Raw genomic sequence first — 20,637 nt, 5'->3', positions numbered from 1 at the left:
GATAGAACTGATTGTCTACACTCTGTTGCCCATTCCTAGGAGGGGATCCAGGGGTTGGGCCCTTTCTCCACGCTTCCCCACTTCCTACTCCACCTTCCTGAGCACACACAAGGCTGGCCTGTCAGCGCAGGGTCCTGTGGCTTCACCACTGTGCCCGGCCCTGCCACCAGGCCTCATTCCACCCTGGGCCGCCCGTGAGACACCCAGAAAATCTCTTTCCTCTGGGCCACCATTTCCTCCTCTGAGAAGGAAGCAGGAGACCATGAAGGCCTCCACCAGCAACAGGCTTCTTTCTGCTACTCGACACCAGTGGGCCTGTGGTGCTCAGTTTCCCAGAAAAGCAACCTAAAAATACAGCAGCGGAAAGTGTCCTCCCCACGCACAACCTTATTAAAAACTGGAAAACCTCTTGAAATAAATACTTCCTCTGTTGATAAAATATCTAGAAATACTTTGCCATTCTCCATAGGATGCCAGTCCTAGAGTACAATTATCAGAGGAGTAAAAATAGTCATGGTGGTGGCGGTGGAAGGGCTCCAGGGGCCTCTGCTTGCAGGCTGTGCCCTCCCTATGGGGCCGGTCACAGAAGGTCTCTTCTGTAGGCGCTGCTGGTGGCTAAACCCTCCCCAAGCAGTGAATCGAATTCATCCTCTCCTTCATGCAACAAAGCCGCAGTAGAGATGGGTCAGGAGTCCTCAAGCAAAAGCCATGTTGTTTGCACAAATGTTTTAGGCATGGTGAACCACCTTTCCCTTATCAAGGAATAGAGGGGTCCCTCCAGGAATCCACCAGACAAAGGCCAACGTTCAGAAGGTCAGCAGTCTCAGCCTGCTGTGCTAACTCTTCTCTGCACCAGGGCCAGTACTCTCCCTATTTCCAGGTGGGTAGGTTAAGGCTTAAGAGATGCATCTGACCGCCTGTGTACATTCAGGCACGTCAACTCTGCTGGGCCTTTGCGTCCTTGTGGGTAAAAGTGTCCTTGTGGGATAACGGAAACTACCTTCTGTCCTTAAGAGGACAAATGCAGAGTGCATATAAGTCCACGTTTGGAGGAATGCCTGGTAGGTAGCAAGGACTTAATAAGTGTTCGATAATATGAGTGTTAATAGTATCAGTCCAAGCCACACGGTTAGTCACTGGCAAAGCAAAGCTCCAAAGCCCGGTCTGTCTCACATCTATCTTACTCTACCACATTATTGCTTCCAGAAAGTTCTGTTTTCTCAAGCCCAAGGCTTGTTTTTTTGGTTCATGCAGTAGAAAGCATGGCTATGGAAGGTCCCTGTGTTTCACTCATTACTGTCCAGACACTGAGAGAGAGACTGATCTCCTCTCAGTCCCAGTACCAAACTTCCCAGGGAAGGGAACAACTGGCTCTGCCTTTTTCCACTGCTCACTCTGGGATCACTCATGTGGGCGCAAGGGGTGGGTCACACAGAAACCAGGTAGTTCCTGCTGAAACCATACAGATTTGCAGAAGGAGCTTCCAGAAAAGGGGGCTTGAAGCACACAATCCTTTAAGTGTCCCTTATAAGCCGGGTAACGATATGTACCCCCCCAGGATTACCGTGAGGGCTTGATAGGATGACATGTGTAGCGTGTTTAGCATCACCCCGTAAGTGTTCAATAAATGATAACTACAGCTATTCTTATTTTGCCACAAATTTGTAACTGAAATAAAAGTAATTCACTAGCCTGGCTTAAGAAGTCTCCTGGAAATGAAGAGAACAAAACCCTCACTAGTTGCAAAGGACCCCAGATCACCTTACAGGTGTCGGCATTGACAGGCAGGTTGGGAAAGGGAACAGCGTCAGGGGTCATGAGCACAGAGGTAAGCTGGGACTAGTGCAGAGTCTGAAGGCAGACACAAGGCCGGTAGCCAGGGAATACAGAAGCTAGAAGTCATGGCCCTTCATGTCGCCAGGAGAACAAACCCCAACTCCTGAATGGACAGAAACAAGAAGGTTTAGAAGTCCTTTCACCTGTACCTCCAAGAAGCCATACTTTCGAACCGATGAGCTGTACTAGGACCACATTTGACCCATTTGAATATTTTCAGCTCCCAGCGCTGAAGCTCCCTTTTCTCGAGAGGAAACTCATGATCGCATTTCACAAGGTATGAGTCTATACCAAGTGGCTCTGGACCGACCAGGTCTTTTATCTTAACCTGGAAAGTGTGGACAACCTGAAGTTTCAGCATCCTTCAGGGTGAGTAAAAGACTCAAAGATTTCAAGAAAAAAACTACTTGCAGGGACTTGGATCTCTTCTTTCTTCCAGCATGAAGCAAGTGGCCCAGCCTCCCAGACTCAAGAACTGTGGGCAACAGGGCCCCTTCTTGGTGAGTGTCCCTGAGTTAGAGGGAGCCTTCTGGAGAATAGAGAGCCATGGACCCAGAACCCTTTCCAAGGGCAAGCAAACCTCCATCTTCCTACAGATACTCAGAGGCAAGTCCTTGCTTCTCTAGGGGGAGACAAAGGTATTGAGAAACTGACCTAGAGAACAGAGCATGACCCAGAAAGAAAGACACAGATGTTCAGAGAACAACACAAACATGTCTGATGCCTTCAAAAGCTAGCAAATGTGTTGTCCAAATCTATTGACCGCATCCCTAACAGATGAGATTCAGGCTGGTGGAAACAGCACTCAAACAAGCTGCTCTGTATTGACTATAATTTCATGAGCATGAGGTTCAATTAGCCATTGAACTAGATACGGACCTGAAAGCTATTTGAAGCTTTGCCCCGATGCAGATGCCAATCGATGACCCAGACTGCCTCCTAGGATGACTTCCAATCCCCGCGCTTCTTTGCAACCCCCATCTGCCCGCTATCCTTATGGCAGGACGGCCTGGATCACCAGAGTACCTATCTCACTGGTTCCACTCCCCCCAGTCTCTCTCCTCCACACTGCAGCTGGAGTAATTAGTCTAAAAAGCAAAATCTGATGTGTCACTCCCTGCTTAAAAATTTCTGGTGACTCTGCACTACTCTCAGGATAAAATCCAGACTCCTCAGCTTGGCTTATCTCACCTGCACGCTCTGGTCTTCCTCCTAAGTACAACTGCATCTCTCGCCACTCTGTTGCGTAACTTCTTCCAACTTTCCCCAGCTCCTGGAAATTTTTCACATGGGCTGATGGATACGACTCTGTACTCACTAAAAGGCCCTTCATTTTCTTCCTGGGGACATGGCTAGCAGTGGTAGATTCTGAGGCTCTAAAGGATAGCAGAGTCATGGACAGGAGGTGCCTGGGTCCCTGGATCATTGTTTGGAAGAGAGCATCTAGAACCACCCAGTTAACTGGGAACACCAGTACTGGACCTTTCCCATGAGCGAGAAACATAGTTTTATTGTATGACATCACTTGGGGACATTTGTTATGGTAGGTGGCAAATTCTAACTAGTACATATGCACATGTTCTTGGGAGCCCAAAGGCCTTTGTATGTTCTCTTTAGAAAGTACCTGGTTATCCCTTAATACTCTGGCAGCACCTCTTCTGGGAAGCCTACCTTGGTTCTCCAGGGTGAGTGTGGAGCCTCATCTCTGAAGTATTCCATAAATCTGTACTTCTCCCAATGTACCTCACCCAGGAATCTTCTCTCTTCACGCGTCCATCTGCTCCAGCAACTAGATTCTGGGCAGAGACTGTGTCTTGTTCATGTCTGCATTCCTGGGATCCCTTCCCAGGGTAAAAGTGAGTAAATGTTTTATGAACGAATGGATGGACGCATGGAGTAGGCCAATACGTAGATTTGTTATTGGGCTGCTTCCTGATAAGAGCCTGTGTGTTCACATAATGCCGCCTCCCTCACTTGTGTGTGCTGAGGACAATGCGGGGGCAATCAGGTGCAGCAGGCCAGACTGTAGGGAAGCCTACGTAGCAAACTTGCTGTACCGTGGCTGGTTTAGAAGCAGGAGCTCTGGGTTCTCTGCACCCTGTGGACACAAGTGAGAGGCAAGAGAAAGTCTGGAAACCTTGGTGTGATGGGCAAGGAGAAAGGAATGTACCTTTATTGAGCATCTACTATGTGCTAGGCAATTTGAACACATTATTTCACCCTGTAAGTTTGCTATTATTAACACCATTTGGCAAATAAGGACACAGGCTCAGAGAAGTTAAGTGACTCACCCCAGGCCACACCACTGGTAAGTGTCAGCTGGAATCCAAGCCAGGCCTGTCTGTCTTCTGAGCAGGGGCTCTTCCCAATGCATCTCAACAGACAAAGGTGGAAACCAGACATGCTTAGCTTCTCCGTGACACCCAGGGCTTGGGCCCCGCATAGGTATGAGGCCCGTGCATCAGTCCTGGTCCCAGCAAAAACACACAGAAGGCTTCCCGTGTCAGCAGCCTGTTGAACATGGACTGGAGGCGAGGGTAAAGAACAGGCCGCTTTTCCCTGGGCCCAGGCCCTGTCAGGCAGGCCTGATTTGTATGGCTGCTCCAGACACTGCAGAAACAAACACGAGGCTGTTGGGTCAGGTTCCGTTGTTTCTCAGATGAAGGAGCCAGACTGGAGCCAGCACATTTCTCAACCCCCAGGCAACCAGCGACCAGGCCTCCTGGGCTCTGTCTCCACTGGCAGCTGTGAGTGGCGCAGCCTCTTGGCGGGCTGAGCGGCCCCCGGCCCTGCTGGCAGGTAAGGCCAGGGTCCTGCCTGCCAGGGACCTCCCCCTCTGTCTGGGAAGACGGATCCAGGAGCTCGGCCAGGAGCCCCAGGCCCCGGTCAAGACTTCGCTTGCCTCAACAACCTGGCAGCTGAGCAGAGGCCCCTGAATTTCTGGCAGGCGGATCAGGAAGGCAGAGGTCCTTCTGGGATGTGACTAGGAGGGGAGGCTAGCGCGGAGAGACTGGGAGGAGTCTGGGCCCCAGAATGCGCTATCTCAGTGGTCAGCGTCTGAGGAGGGGGCTTCTGCTGGGCACTAGGGTGAAAAGAGCTGGCTCCTGCCCCCGAGGAGCTCAGACCTGGAAGGGGAGGTGGACGCAGGGCAGACAACCTCAGTACAGTGTCAAAGGGACGCAGCTTCTTCAGGCTTGCACAGCTCACCAGCTCTGTGGCCTTGGGCAAGTGACAAACTCTCTGGGCCTCAGTTTTCTCAGGTGTGAAGTAGGACTAATAATATCCACTTAAAAGCATGTGAGCCTAAGTGCTCTGCTCCCAGAATGGTGCTTGCTATGGGGTCTCTGCCCTCCTGATCCGATGGATTCTGTGGACGTCCGGGACCTGAGCTTCTATTTCTTTTACAGCACCCCCGGTCTCTTACTTATTTTCCCAAGTAAGTCAGAGGTTGAATGAGTATCCCAAAGGGAGAGAAACAACCGCCATCAATGATAACCTCAGGGTGCAAGTCTATCCCTACTGGGCTTGCTCCAGGGAATCAGCCTCTTTGAACTGACCAAGATGAAAACCACAAAACAGGCCACAGCAGGCAGGAAGGGGTTGGCCGGTCTAATAATCTCATAATAATGAGTCTGCACAATCCAAACTTGATAAAACCTTGAATAATTGAGGACAGACTGCAATTATGAGAATTACTCCTATCTGGACAGCACTTCCAGTCTGCAGAGCTCTACCATGGGCATCATTTCATCTGGGGGACCCGGTAAATATGTGTTGAAGGACCGACCTTGCAACAGTCTCTTGGATCCTGGTTTACCTGCTGAGGAAGCCGAGGCTCCGAGAGGTGAATGAAATTGCTAGACAAAGGTGGGTCCTGTTCGATGCCAAACTTAGTGCCCTTCACACCACACCACACCTTCCCTACAACCAGATGGTACAAGGGGGTAATGCAGTCCCTGGCCCTCCCCTGAGCCAGACGGGAGCTCCAACCAATACAGCAGCTCTCAGCGTGCTGGTCTTGGAGATGGGTCTTTGAAGCAACATGTCAAAGTTATCCCCTGCACCCTCACCCTGCCTGCCAGCAGGCAAGTTCCCTGGTGGGTGGGAACCGTGGGAAGACGAGAAGGGGGCAATTGGCACAGCTGGAATGCAAACAAACAATGAGGCTGGTGAAAGATTGGCCCGGGTCTTTTTTGCTGATGGAGGGTGTATAAAATATGGAAATAAAAATTACACAACTGAGCTGTCTCCTGGGAAGACGATGGCTAATTAGATGTCTCACAGCACACTGGTTCCTAATCATGGAGCAATCTTTACCTCCGGGTTGCAAACCCCAGCCACGAGCCAGGCGTGATGCCCAGGGAGGCTCCTGGGGCTGCAGTGGTCGCCGAAGCCACCGCTCAGAGCACACTTTCCGGGTGCCATGCTCTGTGCTGGGGATTTGCATCACTCACTGAATACAAGTCTCCTTAAAAACCCCAAGAGTGGAAAAAAAAAAACAAACCAAAACAAAACCCCAAGAGTGAAGTGCTCAAGCATCCTCATTTGGAGATGAGGAAGTCCAGGCAAGGGGAGGTTAGAGGACCCCCCTAGTCTTGGTGGGGGGGGGGTGTGTGAAAGGTGACTGACTTTCAGAAACAAAAGGAAAGATATCCCTAAATCCATAAAGAAAGAATTATTTTTGTTTTCTCTTTGCATGGGCATCTTATGGGGTGACCCAGATGACAAATCCTGGCTTGTCAGGGCTGGAAAGGCCCTCTCAAAGCATGTAGGCCAGGGTTTTACAAAGTTTTCTTTTTCCTTTTTTAGCAGCAGGACCCTTTGTCAGAAGGTAATCCTGTGTGGAACCGCAGTTGATAAAACCGAGCAAGGAGGAGCTGCCCTCGCAGCAGAGGGCCCCACCCAGCAGCCATCACCTCTTCCCTTCTCGCCTTTGCTCTCTCCGTCATCTCTTTCTGCAACCCTACGGTTCCTCAGAATCCAGTTTGAAAAACCACTGTCCTTGTTCAACTCCTGTCTCTCCTTATTCCACGTGAAAAAACAGAGATCTGGAGAAGCTAAGTGATGTGTCCAGTGTCAAAAAAGCCAACGAGTGATAGAGGCAGAACCAAGAATCAGGCTTCCTGTTGTGCAGGTCAAGGACTTTGGCTGGGCCAGGGCAGCCCTCCCTGCTCTGAACTATACTCTGCAGATGGTCTGCAGATGATGTAGATATTATCACGTACAGATCCAGAGAAATGAAGATAAAGGTACATAATTTATTGAGTGTTCCTTGTGCCAGGCTATGAGGGGGCCCGAGGTTGGGGGAACACAGGCCTTATTCCTCAGGAGCTGCCCCTCAAACTGGAAGGTGGAGGAAATCTTACCCAAAGTGCCCATAACCGCCCATGCGGGGTGCCGAGAGGGAGAGAGTCCTTCTGGACTGACACAGGGGTGAGGGCTTTCGAAAAGCGGGTACTTGGACCAGCAGAGTTGGGAGCATTGATGGGACCATAACAGGGAGGGGTGCCGAGAGCAAAGGCAGGAGAGTGCCAGGCGTGATGGCCGATCCACTGGCACCGTCCAGAACAGACCAGCTCAGCCTCCGCCCTGTCCCCTTGGCTAACAGGATTTGTCCTTCCCACCCGAGCCCACCTTGCCTTTCTGGGATCTGTGTGCACCCTCTTCCCTTCCAGCAACTGTCCTGAGGATGGGAGGGAGAAGAGGGGGAGAGCAAGAAAAGAGAAAATTAATTCTCCAAGACGGCTGTGTGAGTGTGAGTGTGAGTGTAGGTAAGAAAAAACGCCAGTGACAGCCAACACCCCCTGAAGCTACTTCTCCCTGCTTTCAGACAGAGGCACAATCACCTTTGGGGGAGTTGCTCCAACATGGCTCAATTATCAACATTACTGTTCTTCTTCTTCTTCTAGGAAAATGCCGTGACGGCCCCTCTGGTCCCCCTGGCCTGGCAGGGGAAGGAGAAACACCGGAGAAGGGTACATCGCTCTGCCTAGGAGGACGTTTGAGCTCTGCTCCCCGGAACCCCGCGCCCGAGGGAGGCTGGGTGGGTGCGGGCTGGGCAGTGGGGCTGGGCGCCGGGGCTCAGAGGAGGAGGGAGAGAGGAGGGCGACAAGGGAAAGGGACACGGAGCCCCAAACCAGAGCAGGAGGCACGTACGGAAAGGGAGACAGGGAAGGCCCACCCTGTTTCCGAGAAGGTAGAGCTGGTTTTGCCTACTCCTGTATTTCCAGCGGACGTCTGGTGGGAATAGAGGCCATGTCACGTTGGGGGCACAGGTGAGGAGGGTGCTGAGAGCCAGGTCAGGAGACCGATGCCCCCGGGATGGAGCAGAAGAACGCCTGGGAGTGCTGGGGGGACAGGGCGTGTGCTGTGTTATCTGGAGACTATAGCGATGGATGCTTCCAGAAGGCTAACCGGTGAGGGGGTTTGGTGTACCTGGTTATGTGGGTGTGTGTGCATGGGATGCAGATTTATGTAAGTGTGCTCGTGAGTGCCCGTCCCCGTGTGGGGACCCGTGAGTCGGGGTAAGCACACGGGGATGGAGAAATGCCCCCCGTGTGTGTGAGTATGTGCATAGGGCCCCACCGCTCCCCCCCCTCGGCTTCGGACGTGCGAGGGACGTGGGTGCAAACGAATACAGATGAAGCCTGGCCATGTGCGTGTGGGTGTGGGTGTGAGTGCAGATTTGTGTCACCGCGTGTGTTGGACCATGGGGACATGTGCAAATGCGGGAGGCCCACACCCCGTGTGCGCAGGGCCCCCTCTCTGGCCAGCGGGGAAGGGCCGAGACGGCGGGCCGCTTGCCCCACTTGCCCCGCAGCCCTGCTCCCTGCCCGGGAACATCCCCACTCCCATTCCTGGGAAGGAACATAATGTCCACTGGCTCGGCTCCTGCCTGACGAGTCCAACTCCCTTGTCTTGGGCGGCGAGGCGCTTCCTGACCAGGACAGGGAGCATCCAGGGAGCCAAACCCCGGGGGCAGCGTGGGCGGGAGACGCACCGGCTCCCGGGGTGTCAGCAACGGGAGATCTTCCCGGGGAGATTAAGGTCGCGCGGCATTTACTGGGCCTTTGCCATGCGCCAGCCCCGCGTGCAGCGTTTCGCGTGAATCGGCTCACCTAAGCCTCCCCCCAGCCGTGGTTGCTGGGGGCTCCCGCGACCTCCTGTTGGCAGATGAGGACACTGAGGCTCAGGTTAGGGAACTCGTACAATGTGGTACAGGCAAGAGCTGGGATGGGGCCCAAGCTCTCGATCCTGCAGGCAGGACCAGGACCTCCCGTCCAGCGGCACCCCCTGCTCCGAATGCTCAGCCGGGGGTCACCAGGGGCTGCCTCCCTCTCTGGGCTGTCCTCCAGGAGGTCCTGGACACGGATGGGCTGGCACCGCCGCAGGGAGCCTTGGAGACCCCACCTTGGAGGGTGATCAACCTCCCCAGGCGGGAAGGGCCACATGTGAGAGTCCAGGGCTCCCCTTTGCTGGGAGGGCGCAGGTGCGAAGTGTGCGCTCCCACAGCCAGCACGGCCCCCCAGCCCCGGCCCAGCACAGCAGGCACCGAGCTTGTGGCCCCAACCGATCCTACACGCCTCAGCCAGCCTCACCTTTTCCAAATGTCCTCTTGGCCCCTGCAGGCCCCTGAGGGCCAGGCCACGGGCTGAGCCCTTTCATAGCATAAACGACACATACTACACTCTCCCCGGTTGTCTCATCTCATCTTCCGGACCTGTACTATAAGGCGGATGCGATTCCCATTGACCATGAAAGAAGCCGAGGAACAGAGAGGTCACGTCACTTTCCCAAGGATACACAGCTTGTAAAAGCCGGACCCAGAATTTTGAACTTGAGCCTGACTCCAAAGCCTGTTGTTGTTGTTTTTTTTTAAACAATTAGATTGTTGCATTTCAGCCCTACGATACACTCATGAAGGAGGGAATATTCGGCCCAAGCTCAGAGACAGGGCACAGAACCGTTAGGTAACTTGCTCAAGGATACATACTGAGTAAGGAGCAGAGACAGGACAGGAACCCAGGCCTGTGGGAACAGCAATGCTCTCCTGTAGCCAGACATCTGAGACTGCATTAGAAGAACGTGGTCAGGTGTGGGGGGTGGGGGTGGGGGTGGGGGTGGGGATCTTTCCATCCTCTTCCTGCCACTCCGGCCCCTCAGCTCTAGCCAAGATGGATCTCTCTCCTCTGGGTCCCAGGGAGCCCATCCTCCTCCTCACTGTGCTCGTCTCTGTCCCTCTCGCACCCCTAACTCTCTCCCCTTCTCACATTTCTCATGGTCCTCAGACCACGTAACTCCCCTCGGAGCCCTGTTCTCTTCAACCCGACGCAAGTTTTTTCAGCTGGTTTTTCTTTGTCCTATCCCATCTCTGTGTCAGATCTGATGGGTGTCCCCATCACCATAGCTTAGCATAGGGCTAGGCCCATGGTAGAGACTCAGACGGTACTCACTGCTTCTCCTGATGACAAAGGTGAGCCTTGAGTTACCAGGGACCCATCTCTCCAACCATCCATCCATCCATCAATCCATCCAACAAATATTTATTAAATAACTACTATACCCCAGGTGCAGTCCTAGGTACTTGTTAACATCAAAGAATAAAACAAAAATAAGACCAAAAAACCCCCACCCTTATGGGCCTTATAGGAGGGAGAGAACGACAAATGATAAATAAGTAAAGAGTACGTTGGAAGATGATGACTATGGGAAAAAAATAGCACAGGGTAAGGGAGGATCCAGAGCCCATGGAGAAGGAGATCTTTAAGGAAGACTTCACAGAGGGAGTGAGTTAGCCACGTGCTATCCATGAGAATATGCTCTGGGTAGAATGGACTGCAAGTGCAAAGGCCCTGAGGTAGGTGTGTGCCAGGATGGCTGGAGTGGCATGACTGGGGGAAAGTCATAGAGAAGCAAGTCAGAGGGTGCAGGGACTTGACAGCCACTGTGAGGACTTGGCCCTGACTCTGAAGAAGAGGAGGGCTTTAGAAGCTCCCCCTCCCCAGATCTTCGTTTTGCTGTCTTTTTATCATTCAGGTTGCACCAAAGCTATCGCCTCAGGACCTGTCCTAGGACCACCTTATCCAAGTGGAACCCCGCATCTCACCACTCACTCTTCACCAACAACCACCATATTTAGTCTTTTTCATAGCACTCGCTGTTCTGGAAACTAGCCAATGTGGATTTTCTTGGTTCCTGTGTTTATCTCGTGTCTTCATCCACCAGGGTGCCAGGGTCTGGAGGGCAGGGCTTACACCTGTCTTGTTACTGGGAAGGCCCACGGCCTAGAACAGCTCCTCCCAGCACCAGAGTGCTGCACGGCGACGCACCAAGTCGCCTGTCACCCCGGCTCCCAGTGCATGAACTCGCGTGACGTTCCCCAGGGGGGCTGGTTACCAGCTCATCAACCTGGCTCCTGTTGGGAAGGCAGGTGCATGCCTTCTGCAGGAACTCCATCCTGCCCCTCCTCCAGCTGCCACCTTCCTCCTAAAATGCCCTCCCAACACCCACTAAAATCCAATGTCAGAGTTTAAACTCAAGTTACAGTAAGTCCAAAGAAGCCATTTGCAAAGCTGAGCCTCCCTTCTCTGCCCCTCAACTAGGTCATCAGAAATAAACAGCTCTCTTCCTAGAGATCCACGGCATTGCCCTGCTGGTCCAGTCATAAAGCTGTTACCCCGAGAATTCCACAACAAAAGGGGGGGCAAGAAGTCATAGAGAACCTACTAAGTGCTTTCCATAGAGTTCATCACGTAGGCTCCTGAACGAGTCTGAGATGTGGTATGTTTACACCTATTTTCCAGATAAGGAAATCGAGGCTCAGACCTTTAGCAACTGTCCCTGTCCCAAGATCATGGGTCCATTAACAACAGAACCAGCTTTCAGTCTTAGCTCCGCCAAACACCTGCCGCCTTCAGTACATGCTGACGCCAGCCCAGCTTCAATTCTGCCCAGAAATCTATTCTTCAGAGGACTAAAAAGAACCAAGAAAAGGAAAAGAAGGAAGGTAAGGCACCTGTCTCAACGGGAGCGGGGTTGGCTCGGAGCCGGCCCGGTACTCATGCCAGGGGAGCTGCCCTGAGCCCAGCCCGGCCCAGGCAGGAGGTCCCGTGCCTCGGGGAGCCCCGTCTCCCCCATGGTCCAGGGCCCTGGGAGCAGCCCTGGGCCGCGCGCCCTCCTGGGTCCTCCACAGGGAGTCTCGGCTGCGGCCTGCCTGCCAGACTAAACATTCCTCTCCCAGCCACCCCGCCCCGCCGGCCCGAGTGTCCTGGGACAGGGCGACAGCAGAAGAGAGGGATAGTTTACACGTGTCTGTGGACACCCTTGGGAGAGAGGTGGGCATGCACCCAGCCTTCCAAACACACACGCACGGGGATGAGTGTGCCCTTGGACACTGCTGGAGGAGGCAGGCCGGCCCACAGACCCACAGTGACCACACACACACACACACACACACACACACACACACAGAGGCAGAAATGGTTATCTCTGAATACTGATAAAGAGAGGTGGGCACTAAACACACACACGTAAATACCCAGACGCCACGTGCTCCGGGCCTCTGGCCCCCCAGCGGGGGCGTGCAAGACTAAATGTGGACACATACACAGTGTACAGGGCTATATTTTGGAAAATAGGGGAAAGGACCCTGCCAATGTTTCCACTGTGTGCCGCTTATAAAAATTCTGCAGCCAGGGGAGATGCCCCCAGAGCTGTGCAGCTACGTGTGGACTGTCAGATAAAGTGGGGATCATGCAAACAAACGGCTCCGAGGGCACGTGGGGTGGGGGCAGGACGGCACTTTGCTGACAGGGTTGGGGCAAGGGCTGCATGACAGCAGGGTCCCCCCAGTGGCTGATACAGAGGCAGCTGGAGCCTCCAGCTGAAAGGCTTATGGCTTCAATTTCCTGAAAGGAAAAAAAAAACAAAAACAAAAAAAACACAAAAACCCACAAGCCTTCCCTGATGGTTGCTTTGGGAAGAGTCACTGGAATCACCTTTGAGGCACTGCGCCCAGCACATTATAGGCCCTGCATACATGAAAGCTGTGAGTGTGATGAAGCTCACAATCCCACAGGTGATAAGGACATGGATCATTCCACTGTCACCTTTGATGCTGTCCCTTTTTGAGCAGATTCCTTATAGCTTTGTATGTCTCAGAAGTATTTTATATAACGGTTATGTGTATGAGATGCATTTCTAATAGCAAATCCGTACAAAACCGACCACCAATATGTACTGAATAGTCACTCAGTGCCAGGCATTGTCCTGAGCGCTTTCTATGTGCTCTCATGTTTGACTTTCACAACAACCACAGGAGGAGGTACTATTTTATACCCATTTTACAGATGAGGAAATTTTCCCAAGAGGAGTTTGAATATGAATGTAAATCCACCTAAGTGCTGAAACTCTGTGTGTGTGTGCATGTGTGTGCATGTCGAGGACATACTCATGGTCCAGGAGGTCAACCAGAACAATCAAGTGAGCACTGACAATCCCAGCCTCTCAGGCAATGAATTCTGAGCTTTCCTCAGTTTAGGGACATGCAGCCCTTCTGGTGACTCTATTACAGTTCTCTTTTGGATGTGATTTCGAGCACGAAGACATGGTACAGGAGGCAGTCCAGAAGTCATGAAGGAGAGGACCATGCTGGATGTTAAAAATGAGAACTTTGTGGTGGCCAGAGGGGTCTTTAAGGAAAACTTCCAAAAAACAGAGGGCACACTGGGAATGGGGAAAGTTCTGATCCTAATTCTCACTGTGGCCTGGAGAGCTTGGCCATCCGTCATATAAAAGGAGCCAAGGGAAATTCCAGACAGAGGCTCTGAGAACAGGACAGCCATAGGCACCTCTACTTAGCATGACCTCTGCCTTCTGGCCCACAGGGCTGGGGGCCTAGGGCCCCTAGCGTTCAGACATGTACCCACTATACCAATGGGATGTATGTTTAAAGGCAATGGGGTACCAAGACTGAACCCTAATGGAAATGATGCACTTTCGGTGATAATGCACCACGCTGGTGCAGAAAGTTGATAGCATGGAAGGCTGCCTATATGTGGGGACACGGGTATATGGGAGCATATGGGAACACTCTGTACTTCCTCTCATTTTTGCTATAAAAGTAAAGCTGCTCTAAAAATAGACTTTATTAATTAAGAAAGGAGAGAGAGGAAATGAAAGAGAGAGAGAGAGAGAGATGTCTGTGGAGCCCAAAGAAAGACATAAGCCACGCCAGGTCCAAGGGTTTCAACCGGGTTCTAAGTAGCCAAGGGGTTTCTGGGCCCCAGGGCTGGGGATGGAGCAGAGAGCAACAGCGCCAGCAGGGGAGCAGGATGCAGCCCCTTGCTATGTCTCCCTCCTACCCAAGCAGCCAGAGCTGCCCTATTTTTGTTTGTTTATTCAACTGGAGTTCTGCATAAACTCCAATGGAAGAAGGGTTGTGCTGCTGGTGGAGTTTTCAAGAGCTCTGCTTCAGAGGCTCCAATGCGGGTGAGACCACACCCCTTCCTCTGATCTGTACAACCTGACATCTGCAAAGCCCTCTACCAGATGGCCCCAAAGGCAGGCAGCTCACCTCTAGGACCTCGGGCCAGGTAGGGGCACATAGAAAGTGTTCAATAATTATTTATTGCATGAATGAATGGCTCATTTGAGTTTTACAGCAAATTTAAGAGGTGGGCAAGGCAATTTGGGGCACTTTTTTTTTTTTTACCCATCTTATGTCACATTTATTGAGTTGCTGACATTAGGCCAGGCACTGTGTTGATCGCTCCACATCAATTAATTCATTTAATCCTCATTACCAACCTGTGAGGTAAGATTATTATTGGTAAAACAAGGGCACAGCAAAGTTCACTGATTTGCCAAAGGTCACACAGCCAGTAAACTGCAGGGATTCCAACTCCGGCAGCTTGGCTCTTAACTACCACGAAAAGTTGTTTTTCAACCCAGCAAAACCTGGGCTGGGAGAGTGGTAGTGGACCCGCAGGTCCAAGTGAAGGTTATTGGTGAGGCCCAGGCTTGGATCCCGAGAACAGTTCAGATGTCCTCTCACCACAACATGACGCTGTGGCTACAGCCCGGGCAGGGCAGGGGATGGCCAGCTCCCCACCACCTAGTAAACAACAGGACACGCCAAGCCTGGGAGGCCACGGGCGGCGCTTTCCAGGAGATCCACCCATACCCAAGGCCTGTCTGATGCAGCAACAAGCTGGGAAAAGAAACAGGAAGACATATTCAGAACAATAATAAAAGAAGAAAAATTAAAAACACATCTCTTTTCCTAAAGCTTCCCATCCCATCCACAGCCTCAGCTCAGACACTGGGTGGACCTCAGTCACTTGTGGGATTTGCTGGGTAGGTCCCTCTGATCTGGGAGGGGGCTGATCTGAGCCCAGAGGGAGATGAGGTGGTCTTAACGTCCAGGCACGTAGGCAGGGAGACCTAGGCTCCTACACTGCATCCATCCATCCGTCTGTCCATCCATCCATCCATCCATCCATCCACCCATTCAGCTGATGGAACTACAGATGTAAGTGCCAATGTCTGTTCTTAAGCTGGTTGATCTCTGGGCCTCCTCTCTAAGACCATAGGCCGCCATTTGAGAACTGGATGTAGCCAGGCTATGACAAAGCTCTCCACAGGATGCGGCATTTTACCTGTGTGAGGTTATGTTATGTACATTTTATAAAGCAATAGGAGGAGGTTTCTGGAACTTTGAAGGGAGTTTATCTTATGGAAAGCTCAGAGCCACAATTAGAGCCCACATCCATGCAGCATGGTTGAGCCTATGAGCACTCATTGCCTTGGAAACAATTTCCTGATTTCCTCTCTCTTTATTTTCCTCCAATACTCTGACTTTCTTGACTGCATATAGGTTATTACCATGCCTTAAGCTTATATATTTTAAGCTTCCTCCCATCCCTTTTGGAATAAAGTTGAATCATGAAAGAGAGAAAATGACTGAATTAAATTCATGCAGATGGAATAAAGAAGGGATTTATTTCAAGAAGTGAGATGCGCTCCCCGGCAAAAACCCCCAAATGGAGATTTCAACATTCCCTGTTACCCTTGTAACTTGTGTCCCTGAGGACATAACTGCTGTCACATGAAGGATGGCCTCTTGCTGGCCAAGGGATGGCAGCCTGTCAAAAGCAACAGTCAGAGACGTGACTGCGGGCATCTGAGGAGGAGGCCCCTGCCTCAGTGGTCTCACTGTGAAATGGGGATTCTAGTAGTTGCCGGCCCACAGGACTGCTGGGAAGAAGAAGTGGCAAGAGCTGTGTAAGGGCTAATTGTTATAGCCGGTGGGTTTCAGCTGACCATGACCCTTTAAGCCAAGTATAAATCTTTGCACCAGAGCCCATGTGTACAGTCTGAGCATCGCCTTCTCCCTTCCACTCGGGCTTTGAAAGTAGAGCAGGAGTAGAATCTTTGAGAGCTCAGAGGCTCACATGGGCAAGAACCAATTGTTCAATCAGTCCTAGATAGTGAATGGTAACAGCTTCCCTGGCAAAGGCTGGAGGAGGCTTGCAGGGGTCGGGCTGCCTGCTAAGCCCTCGGGGGCACACAGAAGTCAAGACATGGTCCCTGCTCTCAAAGAGCTCAGTGTCTGCAGAGGGAGACCAACCTGCAAACCACCAGCCCCAGCCCCAGGAGGACCGAGCTGTCTGGGGGGCTCCACTTGGCCTTTAGGCCTTTGCCCCATGCGTCCCCTCCACTTCTAACACCGTCCCTCTACTCTCCCTTCAAATCTCTCTCCTCTGCAAGTCTTCCTTAACTTGTGCTTCTACACACCTGTTCTTGATGTACTGTGCGATGCTTTCCTCTTTCTCCTCTCCTTTCCGTTCTGCCAACTATTTGTCCCAATTTTATATTTGGAATTGGTTACTGTCCTTTTGGTGGTCACGCAAATGGCTAAAACACGCCTGCATTTTATGAATTCATTGATCCGTCTCATGTGTTATCTGCTTGTACAAAAGCCTATGCTGGTGTGGGAGGCAAAAGCAACGGCCCTCTGAGGTCCCCACGACCTGCTTCCCTGAACCTGGGAAGATGTTATTTTATAGGACAAAAGAAATTTTGCAGATGTGATTAAGGATCTTGATATAGGGAGAAAATCCTGGATTATCCAGGTGGACCCAGTGTAATCACAAGGGTCCTCGAAGATGGAAGAGAGAGGTGGGAGGAGCCGTGACAACACAGGTCCCCCTGATAGGCTGGATTGCAGGCCGAGGACCCCTGAAGAGGGATGTGGGGAGCCTCAGGACTCTGGGAAAGGCGAGGAAAGAGTCTCCCCTACAGCCTCCCAAAGCCCTGTTGACGTCTTGATTTTAGACTCTGACATCTAGAATAAATTCGTGTCGCTTTAAGCCACAAAGTTAGTGGTGGTTCGTCACAGTAGCCGTCGGAAACCCATACAGCTGCTTCAGAAGAGAGATGAAGACTGTTTCTCACAGGACAGTTCATACGTCCTAGTGTCAGTACAACCAGGCTGTGTGCATGTGCGTTGTGTGATGGGACTTGCCCATGTGGCATAAGGACATCTTTTCTCCCCCAGATCGCGGGTGACACAATACAGGTTTCCTCAAAATAAAGGGAAGCTCTCATCTCAATCGAACCTTTGTGTGCGAGGGGCTCACACGCTGAAGTGGATTTGGCCTGCACACCCCTTCCCCTGAAAAACGTCAAGGGCATCATTGTGTTCACGCACTAATAAGCACTGCCGGGCAGTTGGCTTTGCTCGTCTTGTGCTTTCTTTTCGCAGTGACATCTGCGGGTCTTCAGCTGGCATCCCGGGAACCGTGCAAGAGAGGGCATGAGGGTGGGCGCGGTGGGGGCCCGAGGAGAGGCAGCGGTCCCAGTGGCATTTTACCCATTCCTAAACGTACCTGCATTTTCACTGCTAAAACCCGCCTTCCACAAGAAGGACCCCAGATCTCTTATTTGATAAGTGGAATTCTGAAAAGTCCTAAAATAGCCCATTTTCTTTGTTGGGATGCAGAATGTAGTAGAGCATGGTGATGCAGAAGGGTGCCAACAGCTGGATTTGAATACTGGCTCCTACTCGCCGTGGCCCCTGGGGTTGTCCCTGTTCTTTCCTCACCTGTGCAATGTGAGAACAGGGTGGTAGGGGGCACACAAGGACAAGCTGCTGCATTTATGTGGATAGCGCAGCCCGCCTCCCGCCGGGTGAAATAGCTCAGTACATGGTGCCTCCCGCACTTGGTCCCCTGATCTGGTGTCAAAATGAAGGATGGTAAAGAAGTAAGACGAGGGTTCTCTGGGCAGGTATCCTGGTGGAGCAATCTCTGCTGAAAGGCTTCCGAAAGGCAGGAAATATTTTTTCCTTGGTTCCTTCTAGGCATGAAGTATCTCTTCCATGCTGTGATTAGAAGCCTGTAATCGGAGCTTCCCATCCTGCATCCTGCTCAGTGGGCCTGTTTTCTCTCTCACCCCCCAACAGTGTTCTCAGGCCAGCTGTACCCCTCCATCAGAGGCTCTGAGGCCCATAAGGGAAAGGGCTGAGCCATGAGTGGAGAAGTCAGCCTGCAAGAAGTAGCCACTTCCTCTTGCCTTTGGAGCAAGAAGTACAATCTGCCACCCGCCGGGGCAGGAAACCTTTCGGGATGAGGTCAAGTAGTGGCAGAAATATTTAAATGCAGTGTCCTTCATCCCTGGGCCGCAACCTCAAATGGCAGCTGTCCCAGCTCTGCCTAGAAAGGCAACGAAGGCCTCTGCGCTCACCAGGTGGAGCTGCCTTGCAGAACTGGTCCCCGTGCCTCGCTCAGAGGCAGCAGGAAAGCTGAGAAGAATCATCCTGTTTCTGCTCTGGGCCAGGAAGGCTCCTGGATCCAAGGCCGGACAAGAGGGAGATCTGTGAAAGAAGTCAGGATTAGGGGTCATGCTCATCCCCAGGGGCCCCTCTGAGCAAAAGCTAAAGGGCTGTGAGGCTGGGGTCATGCCCCCACTGTGCCCTCACCAGATGCCAAGGGTCACAAAACAAGTGAGGGCCTCTAACCTGCAAGGAGGGGAATAGAGCCTAGCTGTGGGCCAAGCTCTGCTCCCTCCCCTGGTCTGGGGCTGACCGCATGTGGATGCGAAGGCAGTAAGTACACCAGCTAGAGCAGCTCCCCTCTAGCTGCAGGGCGTATGCTCTGAATCACTCAGGGTCTTGCTAAAATGCAGATTCTTTCTAAGTGGATCCCCGCAGAGGTAATTTAGAGGGCTCTCACTTCTCCTGGCCTTTGGGGCTCCCGATATGTTATTCTAGAGAGAGAGGAGGGCCAGGGCAGTGCTCAGGGATTTGGATTTGGATTTGACTCACATCAGGTACCTGCTGGGAGCAGCTCCAGGGGCAGAGACGGGGGCTGGGAGGGTGGTGGTGGGAGGGAGAAAAGAGAGAGAAAGGTGCAAAGGACAGAGGTGCTACGGTGGGGTCACGGAGGAACACTGGGGTCTGACCCTCAGCAGCTGTGACCCCTGGGGTAGGCTGACTCTCTGAGCCTCAGTTTCCTCATCTTTATGAGTGAATCATAAAGACTTAGACTTCAGGATTAGAACAAGGATTAAATAAAGCAACAAATGTGAAAGTAGCCAGCGAATTGCCTGGCCCATAATAGTATCCAATATCCAATACATTGTGAAATAAAAAGCAAATAAGCCCATGCAGGATCTTGACAGCCAAACAAAGGAGCTTGGCTTGTGCTGCCAAGAAGGCAGTCACAAATTATTCCCAACTCTTCAATAAAGCTAGCCAGCCCCCCTCCTTCATCCCTGCTGAACTGCCTCTGAGCAATTATGAGTACTTAAATGGAACTCAAACAGATAAAATTATAGAATTCAAAACCAGTCCTGAATGCAGACCTCTCGCTAATTCTCATTAATCTTTTGCTTTGGTCTGTCTGCCTTGGTGTGATTTCCACAGACCCCGATTTCCTGGAACAATCGGCCAGCCCTCTCAGCTAACAGCCTCCCAGATGAGCAGCGGGTTGCAGGAGATGGCACAGGAACAGGGCATCCTGGGGACAGAGCACAGCCTGGGCCCTGGGCCTTGAATCTGAAATCCGAGGAAGCTAAAGAAAGAAATGACCCATTTTGCAGGGTCCTCAGAAAAAGGCAGCCTCCAGAATGCACCCCTTTCCAGTCAAACACATAAAGCAAAGGAGGCAGCGCTGCCAGGAAGGAGGTTGTCTCGAGGCCTCCTCTCTGCTCTCCCAGCCTCAGCCGCTCGGTTGCTCAGGCCTCCCGAGCTAGGCAGAGGGTCAGCCACTTTTCATTATTCTTTTCTTTTTTAAAAATAATATTTAGAAAGGGCTTTGGACCCGGAAACTTAAACATTTCCACCGAGTCATTTTTCCCGCCCCTGCGGTGTATTTTTTTTTTTTTTAAAGTAGAGAGAAACAAAGCCAGCATTTCACAAACAGAATACGAGGGAATGATGATAAATACACTTAAAATCAGCACAGAGGAATGCTCCTTTACCCTCCTTGTGAGAGAATCTTAGATGGGGCTGGGATGCAGGGTCAGGAGTTTCTCCCGAAGATGGAAAGATCTAGATGAGAACCGGGGGGCGGGGGATGCAGGGAGGCTGGGTGTAGGCCTATCAGCACCTCCTCCTCAGGCCGTGTTTCTGCCAAATATCCCTTGCCCTGGACAGCCCCGGTGGCTCCGCGGTTTAGCGCCTGCCTTCGGCCCAGGGCGTGATCCTGGAGACCCGGGATCAAGTCCCACATCGGGCTGCCTGCGTGGAGCCTGCTTCTCCCTCTGCCTGTGTCTCTGCCTCTGTGTGTGTGTCTCTCA

The 20,637-nt window shown here is 52.0% G+C and overlaps 1 protein-coding gene and 1 long non-coding RNA gene across 2 annotated transcripts in view; one reads left to right on the top strand and one right to left on the bottom strand.

Annotated features, from left to right (window-relative positions):
- The window catches only part of NAV2 (neuron navigator 2), a 724,081-nt gene that overhangs the window by 472,727 nt on the left and 230,717 nt on the right, over positions 1-20,637 (bottom strand). The gene's annotated exons all lie outside the window — the stretch shown is intronic.
- On the top strand, positions 5,265-11,832 carry LOC119865031. Its single transcript, XR_005375836.1, has 4 exons — positions 5,265-5,703; positions 6,646-7,085; positions 7,746-7,879; positions 11,640-11,832. It is a non-coding gene; the product is annotated as an uncharacterized LOC119865031 (long non-coding RNA).

This window comes from Canis lupus, chromosome 21 (genome assembly GCF_011100685.1).
Source record: "Canis lupus familiaris isolate Mischka breed German Shepherd chromosome 21, alternate assembly UU_Cfam_GSD_1.0, whole genome shotgun sequence".
NCBI lineage: Eukaryota > Metazoa > Chordata > Mammalia > Carnivora > Canidae > Canis > Canis lupus.
The sequence above is the reverse complement of the archived record's forward strand: the minus strand, read 5'-3'. Positions and strand labels throughout refer to the sequence as shown.